We start from the raw sequence: 7,523 nt of genomic DNA, 5'->3' as shown, positions 1-7,523 counted from the left end.
CTTCCCCGCCCTGTGGATGCTCGGTTTCTCATGTCAGGAGGCTATCTCCACCAAACTGTGCATCCTCATCGATTACTTTCCAGGTTATCTTGTGGAAGTGGGTGTTCAGCACATGCTCTAACTTGTAGGGTATGTGTGGAACTCTTTATTTCTGGCTATGTAGAGTAGTTGGTTTATTTGGCTGCTTTTTTCCAGGTGGAATAAAATATGAAAAATAAAAGTTGTTTGGATTAGTGGCTGTATCAAATTACCCAAAAGGCTGTGTAAGCTGGAATTCCCCAAACCAGTAAAATAGCCTAGATGAAGCCCCTCAAGATCCTTGTGGTGTCCTACTGTAATCAGGTTATAAAGTAGACAATACTTAAGAAGTATCTACCGGGTCCAAGGCATCACGAAAGACAGAGAAAGGAGGTCAGGTTTTCGTTTGGCTCACTGGCTCTGAGCGGTTGTTGGAGCCTTAGAGGATACCCATCAGAACAGTCTTAAATAGATTCTTGGAGCCTATAGGAAATTTTTAATGCAGAGAAGAATTAAGCTTCATTTATAGAAGGGGAAAACTCGCAACTCTTAGAAGATTGCTAGTCAAAGGAGATAAAGAGTAAGAGAGGAACGACACATTGTAGGTGATCTTACATACCAGGGCTCACATCTCCCGAGTTAGGGAGATATGGAATTAGATGGTCTGCATTCCCTCTTCCTCTCCCTCCCTCCCTTCCTCCTTCCCTTCCTTTCTCTCTCTCTCTCTCTCTCTCCCCTCCCTCTCTCTCCTTTCCTTTCCTTTCCTCTTTCTTTCTTTCTTTCTTTCTTTCTTTCTTTCTTTCTTTCTTTCTTTCTTTCTCCCTCTCCTTCCTTCCTTCCTTCCTTCCTTCCTTCCTTCCTTTCTTTCTTTCTTTCTTTCTTTCTTTCTTTCTTTCTTTCTTTCTTTCTTTCTTTCTTTCTTTCTTTCCCTTGCTTCTTTGCTTCCTTTTTTCCTTCCATATCTCTCTTCCTGTGTCCTTTCTTTCATTCTTTTATCTCTTCTTCTCTCCCTCCTTTCCTCCTCCCTCCATACCATTTGCCACCTTCTCAGAAGGTTGTGGGGGAATAAAAGTTTGAGGAGAAGAGGTACAGTCATTTAAAGGTGCCTTGGGGGAAGGTGCTGAGCATGTATAAAATTAAAAAATGTTGAGCAGAGAAAATATTTCTATGGACTTGCCATTAAATATAGTGGAAGGAACATTACAAAACATTTGTTACTGTTTTTAATGATATTGTATCATAACGGTTTTATTCTAAAGAATTCAGAGTCATTATGTAGTTAAAACAAGCAGTATTCCAAATGTTGATTTTTATGGATACTTTATGTGACTACTGCAGTCTTCTATTCACTATGTTAAATATTTTTAAAACAAATCTTATATTCTTCATAACATTGAATTCCTCTTCCAATAGCAATTGAATTATATATTCAGAGGCTTTTAGGTATAATCATTGGATATTTTCGTAAGCAGATAAAGGAAAGATTAAAAAGAGTTGTATAGAAAGGTAGTACCAAGGTACAGTGGTGCCTATGTGTAATTATCTTGTTGAAAGTGAAGGCAGGGTCAGAAGTTCAAGGTTAGCTTGGGCTATGTAACACAGCCTGGGCTACTTAACAGAGTCTGGGCTACAATAACACCCTGTCTCAAAAAGAGGAAGAAGAAGATATAGGAGGGATTTTATTAAATCTTTCTCATTCTGAAATGTGGGTGATTATGAAGCAATGATATTAAAGGGTCAATGAAGAATCATTTTTTCATATTCAGACTACTTTCAATTTCACATATGTGGGTGAAAGTGTAGAGAAAACAGGTTTGGCACAATGTGCCAAGAAAGCACTGTGTGATGTGAAAACAGAAACAAATTCTCTCTCTCTCTCTCTCTCTCTCTCTCTCTCTCTCTCTCTCTCTCTCTCTCTCTNTGTGTGTGTGTGTGTGTGTGTGTATTTGTGTGTTTGTGTGTATGTGTGCATGTTTCAAGTTAAAAGGATCAAGAGTTGATGGACAACCAAAGTAAACCCAAAACGCAGTGCCACAAGGAAAAGAAAAGCAGGAGTCCTTTTGGGGCACTAATGAGGTCACCTCTAGGATACAACATAGGGGCCTCCAAAAAGAAGGACCACCTGGGACTGGAAACAGGGCAGAGAAAGACCATGGGGACGCTTAAGGGTTTGAGGATGCTGAGCTGCAGTATGATAAAAAGCCTGATATGTATTGAATGCAGTTAACAGACGACTAGAAGTGGGCATGTTTTATAAACATGTGTTTATAAGCATGTGAAGGCTGGCTGGTAACATGGAAGCTGGAGCAGGCTTGCACACTGTAATGCTAAAAGGATTTAGCTTGAGTAGAGGATTCAAAGGAGAATTGAACATTAAATATGATGGAGTTCTTTCTCCCAGAAATCCCTTCCTTTTAGAAGCCGCCAGGAAGGAGAGGGTTTCAAGAGAGAGCAAACGTCCCAGAGAGCATGGCTCTGCCTATCTCATTTCTTCAATTTAATGAACTAATAGAAACATTAACGTCTGATCGGTCTGCATGAAATTACTCAGGTTGTTTATTTATAGATTTTTGGGCAACCAGCAGCACAGAACTTCAGATTACTGCTTATCCTCATTTGTTCTAATAGTCTGTCATTTGTAGACAGTGGTCAACCTTGTTCCTGTCAAGGCTGGCCTTTAAAACTTCATTCTTCCAAAGCTCAAAGGATTTGGCTCAGGAGCAAAGGGGAAACAATTGACTGACTGTAGTTTTCAGGACCTGAGTGTGCTTCCAGCTGCAGTTCAAAGGTACACTACCAGAGTGCTCAAGAGGTTTGCTGTGGAATTATTTCTCCAAATACCCAGCCCTCTGTTTTCTTTTCTTTTGGGGGTGTACTGGTAGGATGTAGCGTGTGATTTTGCTTTTGCCTTTAAGGAGAAAAATCTGTTCTTACTAAAATGATGGTATTACTTTCCTCTTAAAGTTGCTTTCCAATGAAGTTAAGATAAAAATTGTGTTTGGGATTCTGTGCTCCGAGAGTGTTTTGTTTGTCTAATTTGACTTATACAAAAGTGCATGCCAAAAAGAATGCCATACACTGCTATAAAATAAACAGGGAACTCTAACTGTGGTGGTGTCCAACCCCCCAGGCGCAGAGTGCAGAGAACCGCCTTTAAGGGAATCTTATGTTCCCACTGCTTTTGCCTAACTCCCCTCCCCGCAGTATCTTTTTCTGGACATTTATAGATATTCTCTCGCTGTGACTTGCGTTGTGGAGGACTTGCTCGTTTTTAGAACTATTCCTGAATTCTGTGGCAGGTGTCTGACTTTGGGAGTTCTCCGTGTTTTCTTTTGGGTTCTTTGGGTGTCTCCTGTCTTCTGTTCTTTCTGCCTTGCTCCTTGTCATATAGAACTTGGTGTCACCGACCTGCTGGGCCAGTCAGTATTGCTGCCATGGTGTTACAAGGCCTCAGAGGGAGACAGAACAGGGCAGAAAGGAAAACAGGAGAAGTAAGTAATTAGAAATTGGTACAGTCTTTTAGGAGAGCCCTTCTTTCTTTCTTCCTTCCTTTCTCTCTTTTCTTTTCTTCTCTTTTCTCTTCTCTTCTTTTCTTTCTTTCTTCCTTCCTCTCTTTCTTTCTTTCTTTCTTTCTTTCTTTCTTTCTTTCTTTTTCTTTCTTTCTTTCTCTCTTTCTCTTTCTCTCTTTTCTTTTCTTTCTTTCTTTTTTAAAATTAGATATTTTCTTTATTTACATTTCAAATGTTATCCCTTTTCCTAGTTTCTCCTCCAAAAACCCCCTACCCCCTCCCCTTGCTCACCAACCCATCCACTCTGCTTCCTAGCCCTGGCATTTCCCTATACTGGGGCATAGAACCTTCACAGGACCAAGAGCCTCTAGGAGAGCCTTCTTTTTTTAAGTACATATTTATAAATTATATTTCCTCCACCCCAGTAAAATAGCCATAAAACCCTGGAGCAATTCACTTCTAAAAGGTCTCCAATTTTAGAGACCCCAAGTATATTTTAGGAAAGAAGATGAATAGTAGACTAAGGAGCAGTGTCTGAAGTAACTTGCAGAGCTGGGGAGAGGGCTGGTAAATGTGCTTACTGTTAATCCCGGAGCACCTAAGTTCATGCCTCAGTCTGACTGGGTGGACAAGAACACTGACCCCCACATGTCCTTCGCCCCCCAAAATCCTCACACTGACACGCTCGCTGCCACACACACATACACAGTAAACACATAAACTGACACACTCGCTCCCACACACACATACACAATAACACACATATACACAGTAAACACATACAATTCCAAAGTAAAAAATTCTGAAATTACCTAGGCCTACTTCAACATTTCTCCAGAGTAGTAGAAAAAGAATGATTAAAAATATATGTTGGGAAATCTGGGATTGGGAGCTTTAAATCATTGTTGCTTAAACCACTGTGAGATGATTATAGATGATATAGGAAAAAATACTATTTCTATATTATGAATTTATTTATAGGATTGTCTTCTCTTTGGCTTCCATTTATAGTGGCAATAAAAAGGTTTCCTTCTCAAATAAACTTAATAATAAAAGTGCATTTAAAATGACATATACCTACAACCATGTTGTGTTTAAATATACACTTACTACCACAATGTAGGTGACATGTCAATAATTATAAGATTAATAGATGCTAGACATAGCTGTGTGGGATGAACAACATACATTGTTTGCCTTGGCAACAGTAACCTTAAAACTTGGGATTACTATTCAACCTCTCAGTTGTGAACTGCAGACAAGTCAATTGATTTCACTCCTTGATGGCAACTATGCAGTATATGCAGAGTGAAGTGCTATTATTAGAAGATCAACTAAGAAGTTGAATAATTAGTATTTTAATAATAATTTAATAATTCAGAGGCTTTAATAATTCTGAGGCTTCTGAGAGGTAACTGCAAATATATTCTTAGGAATATATTTGTATATCTGTATAAGAAGTTATGAGGGAGAAAAATAACCTTTATCGCAAGGTCAGTGTGTTGAAAAGTTTATTTTGGAGGACAGCAAGGATGAGCAGCTGGGTGTTCATGTGTCCCCAACACAACTGGAGCGGGGACTTTGAGCCTGTTGCCTACCTGCCTGCCTGCAGATCCAGCATCCCTAAATGGACAGCTTTGTCTGAGCTCAGTGGGAGAGGATGTGCCTGGCAGTTTGATGTTCAAGGAGGAGATGTGTGGGGTGCTGACAGTCAAAGGCAGGCTTCTCCTTGTAAGGGAAATGGGGGAGGACTTATGCAAGGGTTATGAGAGGGTTGTTAAGTGAACAAATATATAAATTTAATAATAATTTAAAAAGAAGAAAGCTAGGAAACACACCACCTCGTTTTCCCCAATATTTATTAAAACATCAAATTTTATTTAAATTGAAATCCTAGCTGGGTGTGGTGGTTCACATCTTTAATCCCAGCACTTGAGAGGCAGAGGCAGGCAGATTTCTGAGTTCAAGGTCAGACTGGTCTACAGAGTGAGTTCCAGGACAGCCAGGGCTATACAGAGAAACCCTGTCTCGAAAAAAAAAAAAAAAAAGGTCTTTCCATCCTTTTAAGAGATAAAGTCAATGTATGAAGTCTTGTACCAGAAGGAAATGGATGCTTGCTAGCTTTGGAGGAGAATGCTACTCTAGCCTTAGTTGCCATATTCATGGAGGAGTCTGACACCAACATATTAACTGTTATAGTCTCTTATTTGAGCCACTGGCATGCATGCTGTATGGAAAAGAATGGCTGCTTTTTTTTTTTTTTTTTTTTTTTTTTTTTTTTTTTTTGACAACCACAGCTACTGAAAGCATCCCAGAGGCTAAAAATATAGATTGGGATGTATACAGACTCATTCGAATCTCAGCTTTGTCACGTGGACAAAAACATCCAACCAACCAACAATACAGCACTTTGAACTATGAACTGGAGACAACAAAATAATTGAGATTTTCTCGTTGCTGATGTCCCTTGAGTGTATACTAACCGGTGCTCCTCTCCAACCCAGGAATGCACTCTGGGTAATGCTCCCAAGGCCTGCAACCCACCACCAGAAACCCTTCCACTCAGAGAACCAGAAAGGGGGAAGTTAGGCCTGGCCTGGCTCAAGCTCCCTGAAACTGATCTGTGGGAGAAACAGCCAATGAGCAAGCAGAGGGAAGAGACTGCCTTTATCAGCATAAATGTAAAGCCCCAGCATCTTTTCCATTTCCTCTTAATCATTGTAGACAATGCCCCGCTCATTAAAAACAAATATTCAGTATGGATTTTCCTGTTAAACTAGAGTTCAGGGCTCCTGTTAGTAACATAAAACCAAGCTCAAGTGAAGGATGAAAAAAGTCCAGAACATAATTTAGTTGATAAAAATATTAAAACTAGATTTTCTTCGAAGGGGAGTGGTTTTTTCTTTTTCTTTTTTTTTTTTTTTTCATCCCTAAGGCCATATCTAAGGCAGTGTTGTTGCTAGAGATGACTTGATTTTCTTTGGGGAAAATTATTTTGATTTCTTTGGGCCTTGGTTATCTTTTATACAGCTTTAATAACTATTAGGAAACTAATTAAACAAACACGCGTGAACCACAAGTGACCAGTACAGCAATTGACAATAAATTCAAAATGAGTTAATACACATTATCAAAGTAGCAGGACAGATGTTACTGAGGAAGACAACGGGTTTTAGGAAAAGATGGTGTTATGTGGGAGTAATATTTGGGGATTGTCTTTGCTTTGGTCCAAGAGTGTGATATTTATATTTGTCTGTGAAATATGAAATCCTATGTAGGTACAAAAGACATCAACAGAAGGCATAGGCTCAAAATGCCATTTCAGCAGTGTGCCCTGAGCAGTTCTGACTGGCCTTTGGAAGTCAAGTCACTGCAGTCTGACCTTTGGGCGCCTGGGAGGGGTGCCTATAGCTGCACCCGGCCTGGAAGGGGCCCAGGCACTTCCCAGTGCTGCCTGTCTGCACACTGCTAACTCCTTCATCGCTTCCATCTCCAGGAAAAAGCTCTTTCCTAAGTCCGGAGCAAGCTTTGGGCTGGTGTCAGTTGGTGTTTAACTTTGTTGCAAGTGGACTAGAGTCCCTTCTGCCTCCTCTCTTGGGGTAAGTGGCAAGGAGTCCGACTGAGGGCCTGTAGCTCGCACAGGGTAGTTAGGGGACCGCCGCCCAGAAGCAGGTGGGGGACCGAGGAGCGTGGTGGCGGGCTGGTCCCTTCAGTCTAAAGGCCTCGGTGGCCAGCGCCAGGCGGGGTGGGGGCGGGGTGAGGCGGCGCAGAGGGCGCGGAGATTACCGCGGCGCCACCAGAGACGCGCAGAGCCGGGGAGCCCCGGAGGTCCCCCCACGCGAGACCTCAAAAAAGAAAAAAAAGCCGATGATAACAGGCAGTTTCGAGAGATCGAATAAAAAGAGAGGGCTTCTGCGCCCGCCAAGATCTCCTGCTCTTCCGGCGGCCTGCCGCGAGGCCCCCAGCGGCCACCCTAGCCCCAGGACGCAGGCGGCG

Source organism: Mus caroli, chromosome 10 (genome assembly GCF_900094665.2).
Source record: "Mus caroli chromosome 10, CAROLI_EIJ_v1.1, whole genome shotgun sequence".
NCBI classification, from domain to species: Eukaryota; Metazoa; Chordata; class Mammalia; order Rodentia; family Muridae; genus Mus; species Mus caroli.
The sequence above is the reverse complement of the archived record's forward strand: the minus strand, read 5'-3'. Positions refer to the sequence as shown.